Raw genomic sequence first — 27,877 nt, 5'->3', positions numbered from 1 at the left:
TAGCCAATGGACTGGGAAGGCAACATCACTGAGAGACATGGAGGATGAGTACCACTCCTCTTCCTCTCTCTCTCTCTCTCTCAAATACACACACACACACGCAGGCAAAAAAGAGAGAGACTCCATGGGGTGCTGAATAATAACCTTCCTTGTCATTATCATCGCCAAGCCAAACCGCTCTCCTCTCCACTCCACTCCTCCACCACCACCACCTTCCATCTTCAGCACAATCATTGCCCTATCGTTTACAGTGTGCCGCCAAATGGGAACATCAATAGACACATCCATTAGCAGCGTGAGTTCTTTCCTCTCTGATTCTCAAGTGCTTTAATAGTTGGTACACACACCCCTACACACACACACACACACCCTCGACCGACTGTTAACCAAGCTGGCCTCGCGCAGGAAAAAAGCTGAACTGATGGAGTGTATCATTAAAGCTTAACTGTGACACAGCCGCTGTGAGGTTGGCTTCGTCAGTTAACCCAAACGCTGGAAATGACCAGGGCTGCTTTCTCATCTAAATAGCTCGCATTTGACTATTTTTTAATTCAGTTTAAGTTCCAAATTCGTATAATTGGCTCAAATTTGACAGCTTTGGTGATCTTAACTCTTGACAGCCACATTTATTTCTAGATAACTGTGGCCACTGGATAACGTTTAAAAATCCGAAGGCAATACTAAAACATGCACATTCTTTTTGTTCCACAAAAAGCCTGAGGAGTTGTAGCCTCTTCAGTGCGTTCCAAGTGGCTCAAAGTGATAACAGGAAGATACATTTAAAGAGGACAATCAAAGAAACTTAATTAGTATGCTAATTAGTAGTTCATTAAAAATTTAAGAATTTTTTTACCCCTTTTTAGAAATTAAAACAAACTAATTATCAACCTCTCTTTCCATTCACGTAAAATCAGACACAAAAAAGGTGGATTCTATAGAGGGCTACATTCATACCTTCTAAAGTTAACTGTAGCTACAGATTGAAATTAGTGTGGGTCGTCATAGTCCAGACTAATTTACAATAAAATTATCTGCACTCTGAATCAAGTGAAGCCCAACAAGGAGACTAGGGAAGGGACGTCGGGGGGGCAGAGATACAAAAGAGGGAGGGTTTTCCCACAGAGCCGCACTGTAATTTCGTCTTGAAGGATTTATTTTGGAGGGTGTGCTCGGCAGGATGCTGGGAAGCCTGGGAGGGGCGTTGGGTGGGTTATGTGGGTTGGTTACGGAGGTGTTGTGGGATGTGCGGTGGGGAGGTTAAACTTGTACGGATAGGTTCAATGGACGGAAAAAAAGGGGGGATAAAAACAGATTTAGATTTCCCTGAGGCAAGTACACTCAAAAACATTAACACATGATATAAGATGTATTTTGAATAGTTTAAAACATCTAGACTTTAAAGGAGAAAATTGGTTTTACGTCGATGCTATTCTAGTTTGTTTTCTCAATAATTTTCTATAAATTTTTTGCAGTAAGTTTTACATTTCATTATTGGAATTTGGCTTTGAAGTAAAAGAAGAAAGCAGCAAAAGATAATGAATGTGTTTTCGTAAATTCCAACTGCGATTATCATCGTGACTCTGTGGTCTGTTGTTCCTTACTGTAACAGTCTTTGTGTGCAAGTGCGTGGGTGTGTTGGGGTGTGCGTGTCTGTGTGCATGTGCAGAAGGGTGGTGGTAGACCGCAGACAGCCTCTAGGTGCCATTGCACTGGGTTTGTGTGTATCCTTGCGTGCCTCCTTCATGTCTGGACCTGGGCAGAAAACAAACAGAAGTACAGAGTAAATTCAAGGTGTCGTCTGTTTAAAGCATGTTATTAAAATGTTTACACATGCACATTCACCCCAATGCGTACACACGAGAGTCGGAAGAGACGCATGCACTCAAAAAGAAAAGACAAGATACAAACAGGCGACTGATTTCAATTAGAACACTGCATTTGATGTGTGTGCTGAAGCTCGTGGTTAAAACAGTTTTAAAATTCGAGTTTAAATTATTCAACAACAGATGATGTGCAAACTATGTTTGCTTCAACTCTGTTAAATAACTCGCATGAATTTATTTGTGCAGAAAGCCCACTATGAAGTGGACCGGATCCTATCAACAGCTTGGGTGGTCTTAGGAAGCACAGAAAAGGAGCTGCTGGGTGTGTACATTAACCTCTGATTGAGCAACAAAAGGGCCCCACTTTCAGAAACATATGAATTCAACATCTTTGGAGTCTATATAATACAAGACCTTGATAAAAAACACACGACAAATTGCACATTGAAGTGGCTGTTTTTATCTCCTTTAACAGACCTGCTGTAAAAACTGTGTTCTTCTCATGTGGTGTTCGACACAAACTGAGGAATTTCAGGATTATACGGGCACTGGCTGTAATGCGTTATAGGCTGCAGCGCTGCGTCTGACGCTGAAGCAGCAGGATGAGGCCGAGAGTGAATGTGCGGAGAGACGGAATGAATTATCAAAAAGAATTTCTGAGTCTAAAGTCTACAGCTGGCCAGACTGAGAAGGAGGAATAAAATTGTATTGGGTGTAACAGGAGGTGATTAATGCAGCAACACTATGTAATATATTTTCTGGGTGTGTTGAACTATTGAAAAAAAAAATGTTTTAAAAAGTTACATTTCTTGTTATGCTACCTGAAGCAGGTTTGCTTTTTGTAATTATCCAAAGCTATGTTTTGAACGCCAGAAAAAAAGTAACATTTTTATTTAAACTTCATTTTTTGCAGTTGCATTATCTCGTCCTGCTTTATTTCATTCATGTGTCATTTGGCTTTCTATTGTTACAGATAACAGACGTGGTACTATGAAGTTGTGGCCAGTAAAGCACATCAAAGTTCCCGTGGAAGTCATATTCATTAGTGTTTTTTTGAAGCTACTTAAGCTGCATTAATGATTTTTTTTTCAAGTACCCTGCTGCTTGTAGTTTTAAGTAGTCCCACAGAGTCCTTTTAAACTTCCGTCTTTTCTGGCTTGGGATAATTTCTGCCCTTTGGCGAAAAGCAAAGCAAGTGGTCATAATTAGATATGGCAAGTTCATGCACTCCTTATTAAATATATATAGAAGTCAGAATATCATGTATTTAAGTACAGTACATATATCTCAACCGATTCTTTTTATTCTTCATCAAAGTGTGTTGCAAAGTTAATACACTTACATTAGCCATTCTTATCCTCATGTTAATCTAAGTTTTAATCTTGTTCGTTGAGTTGCATAGGGGTAAGTTTAACAAACATAATTTACAAAATAACACCACTGCTATAACAAATGGGCCAGAAAATTTCAGATAATTATATCTACATTACAAAACAAATATCAAATTTAGAAAGAAAAACATGCAGAAATGTAATATTCCATAAATATCTGCCTAAAATGTGTTTAAAGAGTGGCTTGCGGAAGCAGACATGCCATAGAAGCATGGCTTCTCAGCTGGACCTACATTTTCAGATGGAGAACAATGATTGACCTTCACCGTGCGAAAAATTGCCTCAATTGTTCAAACTTTTCTTTGATGTTAAATGCAGGGAAAGAGGGCAGCACAGGAAAGCTGCTCACTGCAGACAAAGGAGAAATAAAACCTTTTATGCCAACTAAGAACTTCCGTCCTCAGTTCACAATGTTGATAAAAAAAAACCTTCATCTCTGTTTAGGCACTTCCAGTATCAAGGTATATCAAAGTTTGAAAAGTTACAGTTTTAAGCTGCTTCTTTCTCAGCTGTTGCCGCACACTGCTAATCAGCTGGCTGAAAGAAGGTTATTACACTTTTTTCTGCTTACAAGGGCTATGGTTGTAAGAGTTCATCCAGTAAGCTGTGGGTTGACGGTTCAAAACCCTATCTCAGTTGTTGTGCCCTTGGACTAGACACTTTCACCCTTCAAAATAATAAAATAAGTGCTACAAATAACATTATTACTATGTTATTAACTGTTATCTGTGAGTAAGGTTATTTTAGCAGTAATAAGATCAACCCAGCCAAACTGTTTTACATTTTTGCTTTAGTATTTTGTGTGTAAGCATGATATAATGAAATGTGGGGTTTAAATTTAATCTTATAACACCATGAGAGTCTCATACTGTTTTATTGTTGGCATTGGCCAGTTCAAAATGTAGATGTATTTTTTATATCTTATTAAGGGGAAAGTGGTACATCCTCTTTTCTATACCTTTTTCTAGCAACATCTTGTTGCTAGAAAAAGCTCTCTTTTTTCCTTCTGTATCCTAATTTTTCCTTTTTCTGTCTCAATGCCTGCTGAGAACAGGGAAGAGTACTGCCATCATTAAAGCCCCGGTACATTCACCAAAGTAAACCCCTTAAAAGAATGGGACCACCCAAATGTTTGCAAAATGAAATGCAACCTTAAAGATCCATGCTACCCAAAGAGACCAATAGACCTAATGGTGAAAAGAACCACAAATTAGGATACTTGAACATTTGATAGAACACAGGAAGTTTTCTTTTTCTTTTGGTTAAGGAGAAAACATACCGTTTTCTGGTGACGCTCTTTTCTTGTGGGACTTACCGCTATTTAATTATTATTTTTTTATTAATGTGTCAAAATGTAATTATAAGAATGCAATTAATATATTGCAACTACTCTATTAAAAAGCTTTACTATGCATGGTTTCCTTCTAAAATGTATGTTTATATACAGTGGCTTTGTTGGATTTATGCTGTCATGAACAAAAATAATAGTCATGCAGTCATGAGATGCATAAACCTCCCATTGACCCATGTTACATTTTTGTGCCATTTCACTCTAAAGCAAATGTGGTCCAAAGTGGTTCAATGAGTGGAGAACAACACAGAAAGATTTAAGAGTTCCTCTTCTAATGGGCCACCCAGGTTTGAAATGTACAATATGTGATAATGTGAAATGTTGACGACAGAAAAATCCAGCCATTTTGTCATAGGCTCCCTGCGCTATGAGATCGCTGTAAGAACATTTCAAAGACCAGAGAAGCATTTATGGTTTTTATGGTAAGTTTACACAGATAAATGTAACCCTTCAGTTTTGGATCATCTGGCTTCTATTCAGAGGCTAAATACAGGTTTGGATGGAGGCTAAAGTTAGCTTTGTGAAGAAATGTAGGAGGGTGCACATTTACATTTCTTAGTAAAGCGAAGCAGTCGCGTTGAAGTGCGCATCTATGATCAGTTCCGCTGCACCCTGGCGAAACAACTGAAGCAGGTAGTGAAGCAGGAAACGTCCAGCACACCTATTTTTTTTCCAGAATTACGTTTACGCCGCACCACGTCACTAATCTGCTTTGTCAGTGTGTATGTGCTTTTACCATGTTGTGCCTGTTTGCAATAAAACTAGCACAGGCATGTAGAGCTAGACCACCCAGAAAAGTTACCAAAACACCCTCCCCAAAGAAATGCGCTAGTCTTAATTATATCCATCTTCTGGGCGTGACTTTCAGCTCAAAACAGACATCTGAGCCACCCCTCGACCGATAGGCCACAAACCTCATGACAAAGCTTTACGGAAAGAACTTTTTGGTCAACACACTTACTTTGGATGGAAACAAACAGGATAAGCCTTTCTTATTTTTTTAGTATTCTGATCTTATATTCATTACATCGTGTAAAGGGACTACAGCTAAATTAATCAAGATATTTAAAGGAAAGGAATGGCAGCTAACTAAAATAAACACCTGCACAATGTGTAGCACTTCATTAACAGGAGGAAAAACATGACGGCTTGTAGATGTGGACACACACAGGAGCTGTGATATGAAAACAACTGTTGAAAGGGGAGGCTAAGAGGAGGCTAACCCGTTCCCGTCTGTGATCTCTAATTTTTATGTTGGGAATATGAGGGGGCAACTGTTTTGGTTGAGCATGTAGAGACTTAAAAAGGCACAAAAAGACACAAGAGGAGCGAGAGTGTAAGCAGACAGGACCTCAGTGACTATCTGCCAGACAAATCCTCCTTGCGCTTTGATCCGCTGCCCACTTCTCCCTCTGTGGGTTTTGTCTTCAATAACACAGCTGTGATGTTTAGCTGAATGCCGCAAGATTTCAAGGCTCGGGGAAGTGAAAATTCAATGAAAATAAATGGCAATTTAACACCTAGCAATGCTAAAAATAAAAATAATCAAGATTTACAGCTATTTTTTTTTTTTAACATGCAGTAAGGGGACAAAAGAGTTAATTTCTTCTTCTTGTAGTTTGGCTGAGATACTATCTAAAGCCATTTGTTTCAAGTAGTGAGGCTAATGACCCTGATCTGACTCTTGGCATTAGGGAGGGAGCAAAAGAAGGTAAGTAACCTCATATGTTCTCAGGGGGCCAAGATAATGAGAGGGAATGGGAATACGAGCTACGGTCCATCATCTACTTAGGATCTAGGCAGCAGTGCTGTCTTACCACTCTTTCCCACCCCCAACCAAAACTCGACAAGACACACAAACACAACTCTTCTTCCCCATCCAATTTTGCTCCTGTCTTGTTAAGTAAATGTAATGTGTGCTGCATGCAATCATCAATAAGTCAATAGTCTATTAACCCTGAGACATTGGTATTATTACTGTAAACAAGGAGTTCCATCATTAGGATAGCAGGCTGTTTCCATTTGCTTTTTCTTTAGTTTAACCGGTTGGTTGGCATCGCCTGGTCTGCTGGGTCACTTTGCTTTCTAGACCTATTTTACATGTCACAGGATAGTTGATGGAGTGGAATTTTAACACAAATACATACATGCAAAGTGGGTTTTATGAGTAAACTGGTTTCTAAGAAATTTTGGTAAAAACATTATGGTATTTTGACAGCAATAAAGCCTAAATGTCCATTAGTCTGGTATTCTGAAAATAAGTCTGACTCAGCTTTTCACAAACCAAGCACATTAACTTTTATAAACAAGGTCTAGAGTTTATGTTTAGATTAAAAAAATAGTCTACATTCTGTATGAGAGCTGCATGAGGGGGCTTACATAGCTAGCAAAATCAGGAAAAGAAATATGTAAACTTTACAGTAAAACAATTTGTTTTTTCAAAAGAAGTTAACTAAGATTTGGCTGTAGAATTAACACAATGTGTGTGTGGTAAACATACTGTTTCTAAATGGCTACAAGTGGCCCATAGGGTGTAAAATGAAATTTTCTACTTTGATGTTCCATCCCACAGCTTCTTATTGTAAGTGGCTAATGACGTCTGTTCTGTTTTTTCTTTTATTTGAAATGAATGTTCTCATTTTTTTCCACTCATATTATGAAGATGTTTCAATACTGCATACTTTTTCTACTCACTTTGGCAATGAATGAATTCAAGTAATTGCCTATATACTACCACAGTTTACTGTAAGAAAATGTGATTGTTTTACTCCAATAATTAACTTAAGGTAAGCTAATTGTATTTATATAGCACATTTTCAGCAACAAGGCAATTCAAAGTGCTTTGCATTGCCTTAAAGCAACAGGACCAAAAGTAATTGTTATTTTAGTTTGTTTATTTCATAGCAGAAGTACAAAAGTGGATTAGAACCACAATCGATAGAAATGGAAAATGATCAATTTGAAATTTGAATACATTCATGTGAAGGAAAACATCTGTTTTTATGTACAAAATGAAAATATGTTGGGATGATTCGGCAACATTTGAATACATTTGAAAGTGATGATACAAATACATGACACTAACAGACCACAAGGTTTTATATAAATTCTTCATGTAAAGACTCATAAAAACAACATTTACACTTCATTTTCATTGTCTTTTTTGAGAACGCCACGTCTTACCAATAACTGCTTAACGACAGTTCAAAGTTACTGCCATACACGAAGAAGCCGAAACGTATGCATAGACACTGTATAGCCAGGCATGGATGTTCTCACAATATGAGGCAGAGAGAATTCGGCTGTGATGGGAAAACAGCGGGGGGTCCACTCCTCAGCTTTTATTCGATTCAAGTCGAGCATGGCTGCCTCTTTTACTTCTGGCACGCACATGGATATTTTATATGTGTGTGTGTGTATGTGGAAAAGAGAATAGAGCACCAGAATAAGTACCTACTGCACTCTGTGTATGTCTGCGTGAGCATAAATGTGTTGTTGTGTGTGTGTCAGTAATACCTCCTATGGCAGGCTAATGATAGGTCTTATCGACACCCAGCAGTGAATGCAGGCCTTTGTCTCCTCTCGGGACGCATTATGAAAAGCTTAGGGGGCTGCCTTTGACTCCTCTTTCATTTGTTCACCCACTGATAAAACTGGGTACAAAAAAATGCAACTCTTATATGGCTCCTATAGTGCAGCGAGGTTGGTTACAATAAAACCCCAAGCCCTGTGTGCTCATCAACAAAATAAGCAAAGCAAAGTTAGAGCTGCAGCTCAAAAACTCATAAGTCGCAGACAAAAGATGGAGATTAAGACCGGAATTTACATTTTGCTAAACAAAAACACAAAGCTCCAAGTCAACGAGGAGTGAATAGATTGGAGAGAGGAAAACAACATGCATGAGCTTGAAGCATAGTTTAAAATTATTTTCAGTAATACCTGCTGTGACAGTACAAGAAAAATGATCTAGGACCATAATGGATTTAGAATTTCTTCTGGGTTGACACGATGTGATTTCTTTCTGTACACCAACACACCTTACCAGAATTTATCATTTTTTGGGTTAATTCTAAAATCCACATTAATTGAAATGAAATTTAACATTTTCAGAAGGTTTTTTGTTTCGTTTTGTTTTTAACAGATCTTGTTTGTCTTTACCAAGATCCACAGCATTTAAAGTGTATGTGTTTGTACAAAGAAGTAGAAGAAATACACATTCTTTTTTTAAAGTCCTTGTTCATCACTGTGCTTGCTTGTGGAGTTGAAGGTTGGGGCTCGATTCTTTGGACAAGCGGTTTGTGACATGGAAATGTTGTCTTTTTCAATTATGTCAACAATTACTTCTCACATATTTTTGTGTACAGCCCCTTTGGGGATGCCCAGTCATTTTTCTGCTCAGTCAGCAAAATAATCTCGCTTTATCTACATTCTAACTTTGCTTTTGTTAGAAACTGCACTGACAGGGTTTGGATTGTAGCTTGTGGTTAACCCTCTGCCACCTTTCATTCAACTGTATTTCTGACATAATAATTTTTTCCCGCCTTATTATTATTTTTATCCAAATGTTCAATGTAAGCTTTCTTTGCTTCACCGCTCTCTTTCTCTGCCGGTTTTACCAACATGGTGGTAAACAATGAATCACCCCAATAAGCTGTGCAATAAGGACTTGGAGGCTTCATCTAGCAGCCACATAGTGTTGAGACTCCCCCATCCCATTCCTCACAGCAATTAGAGAGAGGCCAGGAAGTGCATTGCTTTTATGATCTTATAAAGACATTAGAGACTCCACTGCACAGACCCTCAACACTTCTAGATTTACTAGTTCCACATTATGCTTTCTGTCTTTCAATTATCTTGAAAGTTAACTTGGAAACTTAGTGGACTGCACTCACTGTCTTTCTCTCTGTTGACTCCACACGCTGTAAATTTTTGTCTGCAAAACCACGCATGCTCTCTTTTTGAGAATCTCACACCGATACCTCTAGTTTCAAACTGCAGTGGCATTTCACGCCATAAAAGCCCTTTGTGCAAACACAAATGCTATCTAATCTTTCACTTATCTTTTAAGTTTTCATGCTTGTTCACCAGCTGTCCTGACCATGACCATTGTGCATCACTTGCTGTTTTTCTTCTCTTTCTTTTGGCACAAGCATGAAACCGACAATTACCCACTGTGTCCGTTCAAAATCTTTCACTGAATCGATACAACATGACGGAGAGCTCGTCTGCCTGTCATCTTCCTGTATGTGTACATCCCTAAAATAAAACCTTCTGACATACTGCGACTTGAGCATTTTTAACCTCGCCTCTCTCTAACTAAGTGGACGCCATTAGAGATTCAAGCTGCTATTTGGGCCAAAGCTATCTTAGACAAACTCATCTGCCGCTGAAACATGTCACGTCTTTAGAAGGGGAAAAAGGGCGAAGAGGAAAAGGCAGCAGCATGTCTGAATATTTTCTTACATCCTCCACCGTTATCCTTCCTTTCTTCCCAAGGCAACTCATGCATCCTTTGACAAGTCCCTAAAACAATGGGATTGTGTATCACGCTACAATGTATGTCTCCACTAATCCCAGGTGGTTGATACATGGTTCATCCATCAAAAGGATGATGAAAGAAGGTATTTCTACCTCAAAGACGTTCTAAACCACTTCTATTTAAAAATATTTTTCCCAGCCTTGCTAGATAGATACAACCATCGCTCAACATCCCATAATCCTGCCAAACCGTTTCATCATTTTCTGTTTTTTTAATGGTTTTGGATCATAAAAAAGTACAACTTTGTGAATATACTGTCATAGAAACAATTACGTAAAAGAACAGAGACGAAGGTTGCTTCCATATGGATCAAACAAACAAAAAATATGAGACTACAAAAAATAAAAAGAAAGAACTCAAGAGAACATAAAATCAGTTTAGACACAACAAATTTGCTGCAAAAAAATAAGTGCAAGAGATAAAGTGCAAGAAGAGAGAGGTGAGAGCATCTATGCTGGTTTGATATAAAATGAGTTAACCTAAAATAAAATGGAGCAATCGTGGAATTGAATTCGCTCTGTCTCCTGCAGAACATGAGTGTGAGCAGCAGTTCGGATTGAAAGTTGATGTAATACCTGCAGCTGAAAAGCTGACATATTTAGTGGATGAGTATAACATAAAATGTCTGAATCGTCTTGGAAAAAAAGTCTGAAAAAGAAGTTTTGTATTCATTGAAAGATAAATTAATGCTATAAAAACATAAGTATTACTAGTTTCTAAACTCTTAAAAACACTCGAGGAAAGGGAGAAAAATAGATGGAACGTTTGTGTTTAAAAACTAAAACCCCTGAAAAGCTTTGAAGAAGAATCCCATCATTGCTGTTGTAACCTCTGGGTGGAAGGTTGAGGTGGAAGAGTGTTTCATCAGAAGGGAGGATGACATGTACTAAGAAAAACAACATTGTCTTTTGCCTCTTGCTGGATCTCCTCTTTAACCATCCCCCCTATCTGTGTGTGCTGGTGGCCGTTCCGTTCATGCCTGCACGGAGGAAAATGATTTACTGCTGCTTTCAGCTTCACACAGAGAGTGAGAAGATTACTCACGGAGACGACACACACTTTGGGAACTGCTGAAACACAGTTAAAACAATAAGGTGGCTCCTCTGCCAGGTTCATTCCTGTGTTTTGCCTTGTGGGTATGCTGTTCTCCAAGGTAATGATTTATTTCTCCCTCTCTACATCCCAGTACTGTTAGGCTTTCCATATTTTAATAGGGGTTGGAAGAAAAATCCTAACTCTGAAACAGATTCTCTGATCGTACAGGCGAGTTCACAGACAACCCTTTAGATTGTTAAGAATACTGTCTCTTCAAATGATCCCTGACAGATATTTTCTTATGAAAAACTTTTTTTGCTTACTTTCCTAATTAAGTATCCATGACCATGGGCCACTTGTGTAAGGATTTTGTAATTTCCATGAAATTTTCTGTCAGTGTGGATTTAAAGTTAATCTCTTCGCATTGATTAAACCACTGGAAATATTATTTCTATTCCTCAAAATTCCTTATCTACAGTTTTGCCGACGAAAATAATCCCCTCATGACTTAAAACAGCTTAGATGTACTTCAACACCTTAGCCTCATTTATAATGCGTGGATGTATGAATATGCAAATTTAGTCTCCACCTCCACAGCTTTCCTAAGGGTTGCGTTTACCTTCTTGACTTACACTCTGCTCAACACTTCAGTTATATAAATGAAGGAGGGTGAAGTGTTTATGGATGCCTTTGAGTCAGTTTATCAAAACAGAACCATATTTTGTCTATCTCCAGTTAGAAAGTTAGGGTTGAAACTTAGGGTGTCTTAAAATCCAGCAAACTGTTCAGATTAATTGGGTACTCTTGGGCTCTGAAAGCTACATTGAACCCTGGATGTAATTTTAAACATGAACCCTATTTTGTATTCAGACAAGTATGAACTGTAACTGGTGAGAACGTGAGACTAAAATACACAACCTTAAGTATTTGAAATTTGTAAAATTTGTATTTCTGGATACTGTAATCTGTGATTGTGATCAAAAGGTGCTGCAATGCCAATCCTGTGTCAGCAGAAGGTAGAAATGCAAAAATGTAAGATCATCCTGAGCCTTGCTAAATTAGTGCTTTGAACTCTAATGGAAATCGAGTTAGACCAAAGTGACACAGATAACTTAAAAAGAAAAACTACATTTGTCATGGATTCTAGATCAGGGCTTGTTAACTTCAACTTCATGAAGTTGCAGAGATGCAGTTCACTGGGGTTGGCCACAAATGGCATATTGTCCACTTTGGGAAGTCTCTTCCAAAACATCTGTATCTGGACGTGATTTATTTATTTATTTTTAAATATTCATGTTCATGTGAACAATTGCTAAAAATCAATACAGAAATCTCAGTCTGTGCTCTCTGGGAGCTTCGTGTGATGTAGACATTAAGATAACCATTTATTCAGATGCTTCTGCAATATTTTAATTTTACAATAATATAACTGCACAATATTCAAAATAGCAATCATTGTCATGATACCAATGTGTGTGAAATTCAAAGCATACCTAACTGTTCAGATTAAATATTTTCTAGGCTAATTTAAGTAGAATGTTTTCGCTGGTTAATATAAAAATCACATCTTCTTATTCAGGCTTTACAATGTTGTGGAATAGCTAATTATATGTTGTAAATTATCATTTTATTATATTTTTGGTATTTACATTTTCAGTCTGTTTAAAACAGTGGGAATTCATTGTGGAAATAAATGAGGAAAGAAATACAAAGTGGTTAAAAAGTGGAAGACAACCAACCATGATTTTTTTTTTCTTTTCTTGAAGGTAAACATGGAAACTGAGATTCAAAAAAGAGAAAGAGATGGTGACTGGGACAGAAAATGTTATTCACCTGTTGGTTGTGACTTAACACGAGGGAGGGACTCACACACACCATGCTCACTTAAATACTTAAAAACAGAAACATGCAGGAATGCAAACATAAAACCTGCCCCAGCTGAACACCTGACTAAGGCAACCAGGTGGAAAGGACAGAGAAATGCTTTGAGGCCAGGTATAAGCTAAGCTCTCACCTCATCTAGTTCTCCTCGTAGCTCACCGCTTGAGTTAGGGGGTCTTCCGCTTCCTCTTCTTGCCTCTTGGGTGAAGGCCAACACTGTCAATTCTCTTCAGCTTCTCCCTCTTTTGTCAGCTCATTTCATGGCCTGACACAGAAAAAGACCACAAGGGGAAAACAAATCATTAAGAACCTCTTCAAGTGAAATGCGTTGAGGTTAACAAGCACCTTGCATTGAGAGAGAAAAAACAACATATAAATTTCCTACTTAAAGAGATGGGCATAATTTAAATCTCTTATTTGCCCTCCATAAAAGGAAGGCAAGACAGCTAAAAACAATTGCAAATCAATGCAAATTCTAGGGTTTTATGTGCTTATGGTAAAGAACAGTCCCATAATGAATGATTAATATTTAGGCATCATATGACTATACAAGTGTCATTTATAGTTTGCGTAACTGTTTGGTCTTGCTACTCTGTCCGTTTCGTCTCTCTTTTCTTTTCCTAAACTGTTTTGACATGCGCAGTTTGGGCAATTTTCTCATGGCTGTAACTGCTTCGAAATAATTGACACGGTTTGTTTTGCGAGAGTGCGTGCAGGGGGCGTCTTACAGTGCACTGATGAAATTGCTAACAGCTGTGACAGCCGCCATTGAGCACACAGACCCTCCCTTTCGCCATCTCATTTGTAGCGTACAGCTGCACAGATAAAGCACGAGGGTTAAGCAAATAATGCACAATAGCCAGAAAACAATGACTCTCCTCTATCACTCACTCGCACACACTCGCTCCAAGTGTTAGCGCTGCTAAAAAAGAGCATGCCAGCTGCAAGTGTGGAAAAATGACTGGCACTGCTTGTCCTCTTTATTACTGGGGGCAGCGCAGACACCCCAGCTATCCCTCCATTCATTTGAATCTCTTTTTCTTAATGATAAACCCTCCTTGGTCACACTCTCTCGTTGCCTGCGACCCCTCTAACCGCACCCCTCCAGTCTGGTGTCAACCCTTGAACAAGGCAGCAACAGTGCTCCTTTGTCTGTCCTCCTCCCCTCCTCTCTCTCCTTGCCCCCTCATCCTGCCCTGAGTGATGCTGGTTGGCGGGGACGGAGGCATGCCTCGACAGGAACGCCAGAGGAGAGGAAGGGAGGGAATGCAGGAAAAAAATATAGGTGGAAGAAGGTCAGTGGGGTGAAGAAAAAAAAAGTATGGTTCTAATAGTCAATTGCTGTCATTTTTCTCTCCTTTCTGTACTTTTCTGGTATTTATTCAGACCGAGATGAGTGCAAGCTCAGACAGCATTTGTGGGGAAAAACGAAGGTGGGTTTCAAGTGACCACACCCTCAGTGAACCCTATGACTCTAGGCTTACCATCACAGAAAGTAATTTCCAAAGGAATACAGCTGGTTTGGACAGAGAAGCTAATTTTAAACTCTAAAGTAAAGATGGAAAAGATGTGGGGAAGAAAAACATTCAGTCTTATTTCTTCTCTTTGAAAACAAGCTATGTTCATTGGATTTTATAATTGAAAAAATAATGTGAGTGCGACTGGGAGTTTGCAAAAATAGTCAAAAATACACAACGTGTAATTTATCATTTATGCAACGAAAAATACCAGGTCCAAGCCCACCGGGGTTAGTCAGGACATAATTTTAGCTAATTCATTCTGGTACCATGGCGGGTGCTGCAAACCCAGCTCCCTAATAGCATAAATACTGCTCTTGTAGTGATGTCTGGGGAATGTCTCATTTGGTAGCGAGCGAGACCAAGAGGTAGAGCAGCACCTTTTTAGCTAAAGCACACAAACATTGTGGCAACTTAGAGGAAATAAATCGGACCATTAACCCCACGTAATCTACAAACATTGTGTTTATAGTAAACACATTCCCAGCTTTGTGTGTGAGGTGGGGGGGGAGCATGTTAATTCACTCTGAGTGTGAGGATGTGATGTATAAGTGAGCCATGACAACGCGAGAACCATGTCTCTCAGTTTCCATGCACACGCATCTGTCATGGCTGTCTGTGTGTGGAGCATGTGCTGTGATAGACAGAGAGAACATGTCATAGACAGTGAAAACGAGTGTGAAAGTGTGTGTGTTTGTGTGGCATGACTACAGTGATGCAGCTTCGCGCCTTGATCTAGACTCCTGCCTGCTTGTGACACCCGCTGCGCCTGCTTCATTAATCAATAGGACAGATGAAGACAGACTCCTGCTGCGCTATGACGGAGAACGGTGGCTTGCATTCCCTACTGTGTGTGTTTCTGTATGCACGCAGACTCCAATGCCCCCGGGTAGAACGTGGCAGACATGATGCGAACCTTCAAGGCTTCCTGCCCACACAGATCATCTGCATTGTATTTGCTTTCTTGTACCTAAAGAAAAAAAAGCAAAGAAAATGTCCTTGTCTATTTGATGATCTGAACAGACTTGTGTTTGCTACTGTATTAACCAGAATGGCCTGAAGCCTTGAAGTCTTCAAAAAAAAAATTTATGTACTGGGATTTTACTTCTGTGTTTAGGTTCTCTGTACAGAATTATGCCATTGTCTCACTGTCATGTCTGGTAGAAAAAATTTCAATAAAAAATGAAAGTAAACACCAAAATCACAACGATTATGATGCTCAAACTATTGTTCCTCTTTTTGAATGTGGTAGAAGCCTTGAGAACAAGAATCAACATTTTGTAATTTAGTTATATCCTTGATTTTAAGCACAGACGCATACACAGACATGCACACAGCTGTAATTACCTGTTCTTGGCAACACACACACACAAAAAACTCTTGGTGTGTTTATTTAAATTCTTTTTCAAAACCTGAGCTAAAAAGAGAGCATGCCTTAAGGGCTTACTGAGAAACTCTTTGTGTTCATAAGTTTAGTATACCTCTAAGTACAGTCAGACCATGAGAAAATTAAATCAAAACCTAAAATAAACTTCCCCTTTCATGTGACACCAAAGAAATAAACGCCTCAAAATTTCATGTTTTGAAGTATCTTGGTTGCATAAAAAATAAAAAAAATAAAAAACTGGAACTGTTACAACAACAGTCTCTCAGTCATACTTGTGCAAAATGTGACTACAATACTGTGGCCATATGAAAAGAATTGAGTAATTTGCGAAGATGTATTAGAGCGTCTATATGTAAAACCTGCACAACACCATAAATTTAAATGTAGCTGATTTAACAGCAGTCATCCATCTTGACACCCGTTAAACAACAAGTTGGAAATATTTTTACCTAATGCAACCTGATAGAAGAATGCTATAAATCATAGGTGAGTGTTTTTTGTGAGTCCAATCAAATGTCCACTTTTAATTGAGCAAAGCTGTACTGAAAGTCAACTTTTAAGAGAGAGATAAATTAAAGAATATTGCTATAAAGCAGGCTAGGTAGGATCTGAGGGATGGAAAAAGGTTAGAGGGCAACATTGATGTGATTAATGCTACCCTTCTTAAATCTCATGCCAGTCAGCTGACTCGATAAAGGCTCATAAACTTTCCACATACTTACAAGGACAGGGTTGGCTGTTTGGAAGCACATACAATATTAAACAACCAAGAGTCATGTTTTAAAAATTGAAATTAATACAATCACTCTTTTTAAAGTAACATTGTTTTTAGTACTGCAGCTGTCAAGATAAGGGCAGCTGCATTAGTATGCTTTCTAATTACACAGCTAGTGTTAGGTTGTTATACTTCTGCTCCTCTATAAGAGTGGAATAGTAGAAAAGCATTAAAATTGGCAAAATAAGCACTTGAGACCTACTAAATTTATCATGTGTTTATAGTTTTTCATAGTCTATGTATCAAAATCAAAACATATTAATAATTTGAATGGTGATAAACATATATTCAACAGCAGCAGTAATAGTTGTTACTTTTCTATTTTAAATAAGAATAACTATATTATGTTCTGTATGTTTGTTTTCCATGTTTTAATTAAATATAATATTTATTTAAGGTTAACTTACTGTGAGAAACTTCCTACCAGCCCATGACTATAAGTCATCTATTTTTCATATATTGTTTCTGAAAATCAAACATTAGTATTACACATAGAAAATATCCTTTGTTAAATTGTAATTTATTGAGGAAATGCAGCCCTGCCATTATTAAATCATACTGTGAAGAAAAGTGCAATGACTATAACATTTTGAACATAGCAATTCAAAACGTTTGTGACTTGTTTTCAAGTATATTCTGGTAACAGAAAAGAGGAATGTGTGTAATTTCCTGGGCTCTAAATGACTTGAATGCAAAGCCACTTAGGCTATTTTCTTCCTTAGAAGCTAAATCTTGCAGAACGGTTATCAGTCAGTGAGAATTTTTTTGCCTCCTGACTGTACTGCTACACCGTTTTGTGTGCATTCAATATAACTTGTGATACTTGGCCAGAACTCAGTACCCTCTTTGTTAGCCATTGTGCAGTGATGAATGAATCCTTCTTCCAAATTTCATACAGAGTTGCTCTGTGTGGAGCCATAGAGACTCCTTTGAGACCAGTAAACTGATGTGTAGATGATATATGTAGACACCTATAAAAGGAATATTAGCTAGTATCAAGTTGCAAATAGCGACTAATTTAAAGTATATGCAATAAAATTAGAGCATTATTTCTCTATGATACTGAATAAACTGTAATTAGCTATTAAGGTTTCATTTAGTCTTGCATTTTATAGTATATTTTTTTCTTTATCCAAGTAAAAATAGATTAGTGTAAGGTAGAGAACTTTGAATTAAAAAAAAAACAAAAAACTTTTTCAGGTTGAAAACATAGGCTGAGAAGCACATTTGTTTGATTTATTCAATAAACTATTAAGAGGTTTGATGGATCTCCTACTGGCAATAATACATTAGCTGTAAATATGTGACACCAAATCATTTCGGTTTATTGATGAGTACCTCATCTGCCTGTATGATTGATTTTCCTTTTCATAAAAGCTGAGCATCACTGCAGCACTGCACAGAGTTTGTTGATTTAGTGACTCATATCAAAAGCCCATTGTTTACTCATTGGAAAAATTATACGGTTACAAAATTTCTGTGTAATTCAAATGTACTTTACTGCAGAGCTAAAAGTAATGCTGTCAAAAGAATGATGTCACCCGTAAAAAAAAAGAAAAAAAAAAAGAAGTTATTTAAAACAATGAATAACATGCAATAATGAGATGTTTAAAATTTAAAGAAGAAAAAGAATTCATGTGAATTTACCAAGACATTTTGTGGTCACTTCTTAACCCAAGGTCGCCTGATTGGATAGGCACATTGTGTGTTTTGACATTGTTGGCCTGACATTCAGACAAAGGGGGCCAATGTAGGCCTCAAGAGGGCAGATGACAAACACTCCTAAACCATAGCCAGACATAATCCCCCCACCTCCCACTAAAACCCCACAACAAACGCAGGGAGGAGGTGAACTTATTCAGAGCATATTAGGGAGGTGAAGGGGGCCAGGCACAGAGGGACCCTCTTCTCTCAGCTGTCCTAATCGTCTGAGACAACCCCTCCAGAGGCAGATTTTCCCGCCAAACAAAACCTCGCCCCTCTCCCCCCAAAGGCATATCCCAGACACATCCAGGAGTGTTTACAAGGGCAGACGGCCATGAAGTGGAGAAGCTGACCAGAAATAAACAGCTCCCGTGGGAGATCTAGTCTAATTGTCCATATTCTTGGTCCAAATTAAACAAGCTTGAGCTCGTTCAAGTATCCATATACTCACACGTCCCACCCACCATCACTATCCTGCTTTTAACTGACTGGCACGCCGCTGATGCAGAATGATGAGCGAGACCCTATTGTCTCGTTATATTGTCTTCAATTAGGGAGGAGATGATGGGAGACAATGAGAGGAGCATTTGTAATCATGAGCCTTCCAAACTCACGCTGGGAAACAGAACTTCATTATGCCCAATGGTCCCTCATTGACGATAAAACTCAGAAAATATGCTGTTCATCCTTAGGAAGTTTTCAAGCATAAATGGCTCGGAAAGAAGTGAGTCACCATGAAAACTGTAGGGGGTTTTGAAACTTAAGATAACAACAGATATGTACTGAGGCAAATTGCCTTCTTTTATCTGAACTGCAAGAGAACAACAGATTGCAATCTATAAAATCCCACTCTTCTCATGCAAGCCTACATTTTATATTGACAATTTTAAAAGTGAGAGAACTTTGAGGAGCAGGGCGTGGATAAAAATTAGTAAAGTAAGTGATGGATAATCCTTTAAGAAGTACAAGAAACTCAAAGGTTCTAATTTGCTTTTTCCAGAGATGAATTTAAAGGTGTAAAGTGTTCCTCTGATGTCTTTTCATCTCCTTCCAGCAAGTACTATAAAGGCTAAGCCTGTGAGCAGAAGCTGTGGCAGTGTTGGTGTCACAGCCATCAGTAAAAATTATTCTTCTTTAAGAAAAAAGAAACTGGAGAATGTATTACTTGCAGTCACCTGAAGAGCGTTCAGCTGAGAAATGACTCTAACCTGACATATCGGCGGCTTTGTAGCTCACCATGTCATTTCAAAATCACGTTCCACTGTGGCTGCTGGGCTTTGATAGAACCATCCAACCGGACAAATACTGCTTTCAGAAAATTGTGCAAATTATTTCTTTCAACTGGGATTGGGGCTGCATTGTCCCCACCCTCCGCTCCCACTGCTTCACTTCGCTTTTCCTTCTCTCGTGGCACAAAGAGCTAATCTGAGACAAACACTTGCTGGCTTGAACGCATTGTCAGTGCAAAACCTGGGTGATTTTATTTTCTTTAAATCACGTAAAGTGACGGCTGAGGTGAAAGCCACCATCCTTGGAGCGTAACACAAGGCTTAGAGAAAAATTGCTCCACGTTACACAATGGTGGGATTATATACCATGTTTTATTTTACTCATCCAATCGTTCAGTTGTTTTGTCATGTGTACAATATTAAAAAGACACCAGATAGATCCCAAATTTCTTTCTAGTTTGATTTTGCCCATTTGCTGATGAAATCATTCTGCAGTGGGTGCCAGTGAAAGGGATATCCACAAATTCAAGCTGCCCCAGGGCTAAACATCCTTTACTCCAAAGCCCCTTATCTGATTCCACCAAATGGGGCAAGACCATGGCCATGCCAGCCATAGCCTTCCCATTTTTTAAAATGTATCCCTCTGCTTTCAAACTGCTTTATTGATCACTGACAGACCTCAGTTTGTTCCTCTGCTTCCAAGACACTATTTGTAACATGATCATCCAGACGAGAATGGCAAGGAGATGGACGGATCCTAATCCTCTTGTTTTTTTTTCCCCTGTCTGGGGCTTTGTGATATTTTGTGGATCATCTCTGTCAAGATCAGTATTATCTGAGGCTCCTGAGGTCAGGCTACAATCTATGTTTGGGAGTTAATTTCTGCATAGAACAATTGTTCCTTTTAATCCTCTTGAAATGGATAAATGGAAACAAGCATATACAGCAAAAAAACAACAACAACAAAAAAACAAGGCTCCCTCAATTTAGAAGCATTGATTTCAAGTTCACTCTAGGATGTTTCTGACCTGAACCCAAACATTAAATGTGCTCGTTGACCTCTGAGGACTTGACACATTCCTCCATGTTGAACAACGCAGTGCAGCGCAGGGAAGCATCTGCCTTGTCACTCCACCCAGATGGCAGCAGAAAGTATGTAAATTGGTTCATTAACCTTACAGTGCTTTAACCAGTGGGCCATGCAAAGGGCTCATTCAATCTGGGCTTTCGTGAATTTTATTAACGCCCATTAATAACATCAGGAAACTTTAGCTAATGGCCTGAGGTAGTTTTCTGTGGCGATATCAAACACTGTAGTAATTATACATGACATCCCTCTGATTAGCACTTCTGTGATTATTACACCATGTAAAAATCTCATTTACTCCCCTCTTAAAAAGAGTTATCCATCTTCTTGGTTGGAGGAAAAATATTATGGCAGCACTTACCCCATCTGCAAAAGCAGGTTTGGATCTTTAACCCCAGACAATAGAGTAGCATGTAGAAAAAGAAGTGAGGGGGGTGATGGTAGGGGGGGTGGTGAAAAATGTGAAAGGGAGCTGCATTTTCATGTGCTGTTTCCCCCCTCCATGGAGTGTGTACGAGGAATTGGCACGCAATGAGTGTCTGTGTGTGAGCTGCCAGCAGTGAGGGCTTGCACCTGGAGCAGGGAGGAGCAAGTGAAGGGGCCAAGGGTCACCTCGTGGGCTAAACAGGATCGGAGTTTTCCCTCTTCCTAAGGAGGCCAGACGGCCCCCGCGGCTGCATCGCACAAGCAAGTCTTTCACGCCCCCTTCCTTCCTTTTCCCCCTTCTCTCCTTCCTCTCCTGGTCACCTCCTTTTCTTTTCTCCTTTGGAGAAGGCACAGTAATCCATAACCCACTCAACTATCAGCAGCTCAATTATCCCTCCTGTTCCTCTATTTTCTCCCCTCGGATGGAGATTCAAAAACAATTAACCTCTTCACGGCTGGGGACTTTTCCCAGGAAAGGGTATGATTGTAATTGAATGACTCCACCATTTACATTCCTGACCATGACTTCACTTCTTCATGCATAAATCTGGTTACCAAAATCCTAATCTGCGGCTTTGTGATTGTTCAACATTATTACCATGAATGTTGTGCTATCAAGGTGTAAAAACCGTCTTTATCTTAGACAGAATTTAACCACACAATTTGTTAACATTAACTAAACAGCCAATGACCTGTCTAGATTTTAATACTGTTTGCGTGTGTCTCTGTGTTGGGCCCAAGGTAGAGAGGGGGCTATGTACAAGCTATTGTGTGATCAAAACATTGTAATAAGTTCAACTGAAAGCACTTTCCAAAAATGGCACTGCTAGACAATTTCACACCAAGTGTCTATAAGCTATAATGCACCTCCTCCTCATCTTCAGCCTTCAATAAACTGCTCTCTTTTTCTCCTTCGATACAGAGGGGCCTCCTATTCATCTCCAGGTAGAGAGCCTCAAAGTCTAGGAGGGAGGAACAGCTTGTTGCACCCATTGAGCTTTTTATTACTTCCCTCTTCAAAGGGTGGTGGTAGAAGAAGACACAGGCCCCATACCTCCCTGATGCGATGATGCAAAGAGTTTCAGAAAACAAACACAAAACAAGAGGAAGAACTGCAACTGGAGCTCGGTAACAGATTTTACAGACACTTGTTCTTCAAAACATCCCATTTGAACAGATTACGTTGTTGATGCACAGCGAGAGCACCCTCCCTCCCCTCTTCCCACTCACCCCACTCCAGTTGTTCGGGGGATAATCCTCAGATAAACAAGTTTATCAAAAATGGACACATTCGAGAAAAACAACTGGTGGCATGCTAAAAATATCTCCTTTTTCAACGAGTGTCTAACAAAGACTTTGATCAACCGTTTTCTGTGAGGCAAGCTAGCTTAGTGTCTAGCTAACCCATCTGAAACAAAATGATGTAATGCACAACCAACAAAGAGGCGAAAACAAAGAGGTGTCTAATGGCAAAAGCTTTGAAGAAAAATCTGCCAAATGTCCATCATCTTTAATTTTGTAGTTTTCAAATTGCACAAGACATTAATCATCAACTTAAAGATGATGACATGTTTTTTTACGGCTATTTCAGTTTGAGTTGTCCTTTTCTTTATTTAATGTTAAATTTGACATTGAAAATTGTATGTATTTTTAGTTCATCCATCTTATCCAAATTTAGCCTGAACAAAAAAAACACTGACATTCGAGCTTCAAAGTAACCATGTTGAAATATCAAATGAGGTCTATCATATGGATGTCTTTTACTCTTCAAAAAGATTTACATTTTTAAATGGAAGATAATTTCATATTTTCTATACCTAGCCATTAAAATTTTGCTCTAGACGGGTCACTTCAGAAGCTTCACCAATTTGCTCAAGAGAAGGAATATTATCAAAAACGTAGGACCTATAAAATCTTATTTGTGAATCTTGAATACATAACATATTTCTTTTAAATAAAAGCAAAACTAACAAGCTATTTTCTGCAAGGCAAACAAGTTTAATACATACCAAACTTGTGAGAATTTTTTTTATAATCTCACCGAACAAACATCAAGAAACAAAGGGATGTGCAAGAGGGAAGGACGGTTGAAGGTAACTCTTTCAAAGAGAAGTGTAATCACTAACTAAAATTTTGATATATGTTTGCACTTAATATGTTTTCCATTTCAGGTGAGAGACAGTCCCCATCAAACACTTGATATTTATGGACATCATATTATGAGTCTATAAGTCAAGTCCTTATTCTTTATTTATAAGGAAAAATAAAATCCATCCATCCAGCTAGCCCATTTGATTAAGCCCCATCACCCTCTAACTACATTTATAAATCAATAATATATTAAGGTGGACATCTTGTCATTGCTTCTTCAATCACATATACACATTTAGATTAAAAGGAAGAAAGGTATTGTCTATATTACTTGAATTCAATATTGGAAATAGTGGGTCATTGTATAAGCCTCACAGCGAGTCAAATCAGTCTTTGTTCAAGAGATGAGCACTCGGTTGATACTTAAAAAAGACCTAATTGTTGTTTAATAATATCAAGACACTAGTGTTTAATGGAGCATATTTTCTAAGGACAAGATCAATAATTAACCCAACTACCAATTCTGCAAAACAACCCGCTTTAATATTTTTGATAGCTGTACAGAAAGACACAAAATGACGTAATCAACATCCAACACGCACTGAGAAACAGAGAGGCTCAAATGGAAGACAAATCTGTTAAAGAAATATATGTCTGCCAATTTTTAACTTAAATATATTTTAGCTTGTCATATTATATATTTAGAAATCAGATTCTAAAATACCTTAATCATTACCTTAACACAGGATGTCTATAGACATGTTTTCATGCCCTGTTCTTGTCTTCCTTATTGGTCTCAAAAATATGTTGAAAATATGACTTAATTTAGCTCAAGGGTGCTATCCAAATTTTGCCAACTGGTTAGCTCAGATGTTCAGATTTAACAATCCTCTCTCTCTGACATACATGTGTAGATATATATACATTTCATACTTATATGTGTTTTTCAGATGGAGAGCAAGGTTGTTTTTTCTATGACTATTCAACAGAATTACGCTTGCGTCAGGCCATTGTAAGGACTTCTCTGCGCCATCAATCGGTCTTTGTTCAAGAGATGGAGTGCTCAACTCAGACTTAAAATGTACTTAACTTTACTGTTTGAATAATGATGTTCTGATGTTTTATGAACCATATTCCACATTGACATTAAATTTTGCCAAAAAAGGAAGAACTTAAAAAAGACAAAAAATCATGGATCAAAGTTTCCTGTGGTTCGTTTGGAAACAAAATTGTAGCAATAGCAATACTAGACAAAAAATGTAAAGCGAATCACAGAGCATACCACCAAAAACTCTACATTTATACTATGCTTGCCTGGAGAACACAAGTAGAATCTGCATCAGACACACTCACACAATAGAAGGCAGAAGAAGTCTTTGATGTTTCCTCATGAGAGTGCGTTTGCGTGTGTGTCTATTGCAGCTCTGTGAGTCACCCACATTCATCCAATATCCATACAGGCTGCACGGCGACAGCAGCACAGTAGCACTGAAACTGCAACCCTTTTTACATGCAAACACAGAAACTCACAAACAACATAATGCGTCTTGATTTGGGGTTGAGGAACAAGGGACAGGCAGGGCAAGCCAGGCCAACAAGAGAGCAGGAGCGGGGAAAAAGTGGGAGGAGAAGATGGAAACCTAAAAACAACTGGCTGCACTTCAGACAGACTGAAACTTCTCTTGATCATTATGTCTAGGCTTCAGGTGTCTGGGGTCGGTGTACTGTAGGCGATAGTTAGGTTTGAGGGTTGGTGGGAGGATGGGGTGGGTGAGAGTAGATAAGACAGCAGCCAGACAAAGAGGGGAATAAGAAGCGCTGCCTACATACCACCAGCATCAAGAAACAGAGGGTGGGAGTCTAGGGAGGGAGCGACAAGAAGAAAAAGAGGAGGGTTATAAAATTTTGATTAGACGATCCTCCACTGAAGTGACTTTCTGTGTCGGGTTTGCTTTTCTTTTTTCCCCTCTTTCTCTCCTCTTGCCCGTTCCCCTCCTTTTCTTGCTTTTCCAGACCGCTGCCTGAGAGAACAGGGCAGACAGATTTTATAGGTCCTAATTAAAGCCATCTGAAGCCTTTCAAAACATCAAATGGCCCTGGTCCCCTGCTCTTTCCCTCTGATTGTGTGGTAGATACAAAAAAAAGAAAAAAAATCTGAGGGCACCTATTTTTTGGATTGACTCTGGAGTGTACATAAATGTTGTACTCCCTCCTCCCACCTATGACCCCCAGCAACCTCTAATTTCCAATCAATAAAAAGGTTCACTGAATGACATGACCCCATAAGGTGAATAAGGTGAAATCCAATTCACTGAAATTTGACATTTAAGGTACTTTACTTAACAAGTAAGAGGGGGAGGAAAAACAATTTATTTTTTTTATTTATCTCGATATAAGACTTAAAATTCACCTTCATCTCCGTCAGGCGGTTTGAAGCGAAGTGCAGACCAGTTTCAGTGCGCCTCAAGTACTCCATTTATTTCTCCTGTCGGCCCCCCCTAATTGTCCTCATTGAGCCGTGTGGACCGGTTGCACAGCCTGCCTGTCTGCCTGACTGGGGTCAGCGGGTTTACTGTGTGCTTTTTATCTATATTTCATTCTATGGCGCTGCGCGGAGACAACCACACATGCACAATGAGGACATTCACAGAGACGCACACAAAGAATGCCGACAGCAGAGGCAGGAAAAAACAAACTCAGATTACTCAAACAATAACTTAAGTTAAATATGTTATGATATACCACCATATGAAGGTGTTTTTTTATGTCTAAATATCTATTTAAATTAACACAAAAAAGAACAGAACTCGTGCCATGCAAAAGTGAAACAAGTTATGCATTTGAAAACGAAGTTGATTTCAAGTCATGACTTTTGCGAACAAGAGCATCCAGAAAAAGGAAAATATTATATCTCGCCACTTACAATTTATTACAATAACTTCGGGGTGTTATTGTCTCGCTGCCTGCCTTTCCCCCGTTTGGACACAAAAAGTCTCTTCCAGCGGCAAAAGCGGCGCTCATCCTCCGCCGACAGGAGTGCTTGGTCAGCCTCATCATAAGGAGATAAAGTTTGTTTAAGATGAACACCTGGTCAATCAGTTGCAGGGAGCGACGAGCGGACGTCCGATTTCCTCTGATGTCAGGTCTTCAGTGATGCCTGCACTCGCCGGGATTGAGCGCCTGAAAGGACTGGAGAGCGCACAGAAAGGCGTCATGTGAGCGGGGAGCGCTGCGCCATTGGCCAGTCGGGTAGAAGTATGATAAGGCTACCCTGCGCGCCATTGGCCCAGGACGGACGCGGAGGCGCCTCCTCACTTTGCTGTGCGCAAGAATGTGTGAGTCTGAGTGTTCATAATTTTCAACATGGCAAGAGCGGGTAGGGGGTGGGCGGTAGGAGAGCATAAGTAACAAATTGGTATTGAGATGTTATGCTTTTTTATCCACTGGTTTGCGTCTTTGGTCAAGGGTGAAAGAGAAACATTTACACCCTCAATTTCCTGGCTGGTTTCCTGGATAAATTTACAGGACACATTTAAAACATTTTTATTATTACAATAAAAAAAAGAAAAATCACTTGCAACTCTTTCAATAAATTGTTATGGCTTTAAATTTTGCCTCAATATATTTTAGAGCAATTTGATTTCTTTGATGGATATCATCCACAGTGAATCCCTGCGTTTCCACCCTATTTATGCAACTCTTGAAAAGATTAAAAAGCCACATCAAAATCTTTAGTCCCTGTAATTTTGCTGATGCATTTAAGTCAAAAGTTTTATTTCATAAAATGCTAGCAGCCTTTCCTAATCATTCAATTTGAGACTTTCTTTACAGAAAATTATAGTTTTGTAAAAAATAAAAATGCTGTAATTCCAGACCTCAAATACCTCAAGAAAGTTTGTTGACCATTTAAAGAAACAAACAAAAAACTAATGTTTTGACTTTCCACCAGGCTTTTACATCTTTGGGTTCAGGTGATTCTTTCTCAATAAGTAGGTCGAGGTGAGAAAGAAAACAATTGCTGACTTCAGGAATAACAAAAATACTAAGAGCACATGTGAAATTAATGAAGTTAGATGTTTATACCAGTGACATTGTGACATTGGATGTCAACTGTGACAGGAGCTTAAGCCGTCACAGTCAAAGCTCCTCCTCTTAAACAGTGATAAAAGTAGAAGACATGCACAATATGCTAATCCCACTGATCAAATCACACCAAGACAGATTTGGTAAGAGGTCAGGATACATGTAGGCATGTCTGACAAGTTAAAAAAAAAAAAAAAAAAAAAAAAAAAAAAAAAAAATATATATATATATATATATATATATATATATATATATACACTGCTCAAAAAAATAAAGAGAACACTCAAATAACATCCTAGATCTGAATGAAAGACATGTTCTCATTGAATACCTTGTTCTGTACAAAGTTCCATTTGCACAACAGCAGGTGAAACTGATTGTCAATCAGTGTTGCTTCCTAAGTGGACAGTTTGATTTCACAGAAGTTTGATTTACTTGGAGCTATATTGTGTTGTTTAAGTGTTGCTTTGTTTTTTTGAGCAGTGTATATATATATATATATATATATATATATATATATATATATATATATATATATATATATATAGATAGATAGAT

General features: G+C 38.6%; 1 long non-coding RNA gene across 1 annotated transcript; it reads right to left on the bottom strand.

The window, feature by feature from the left end:
* LOC111609681 lies at positions 1 to 26,399 on the bottom strand. Its single transcript, XR_002753252.1, has 3 exons — positions 26,160 to 26,399; positions 13,154 to 13,285; positions 1 to 1,752 (listed from the first exon to the last, which is right to left on the bottom strand). It is a non-coding gene; the product is annotated as an uncharacterized LOC111609681 (long non-coding RNA).
* Between the last annotated feature and the right edge of the window lie 1,478 nt (positions 26,400 to 27,877).

The sequence above is a fragment of the Xiphophorus maculatus genome, chromosome 9, assembly GCF_002775205.1.
Source record: "Xiphophorus maculatus strain JP 163 A chromosome 9, X_maculatus-5.0-male, whole genome shotgun sequence".
Classification (NCBI taxonomy): Eukaryota; Metazoa; Chordata; class Actinopteri; order Cyprinodontiformes; family Poeciliidae; genus Xiphophorus; species Xiphophorus maculatus.
The sequence above is the reverse complement of the archived record's forward strand: the minus strand, read 5'-3'. Positions and strand labels throughout refer to the sequence as shown.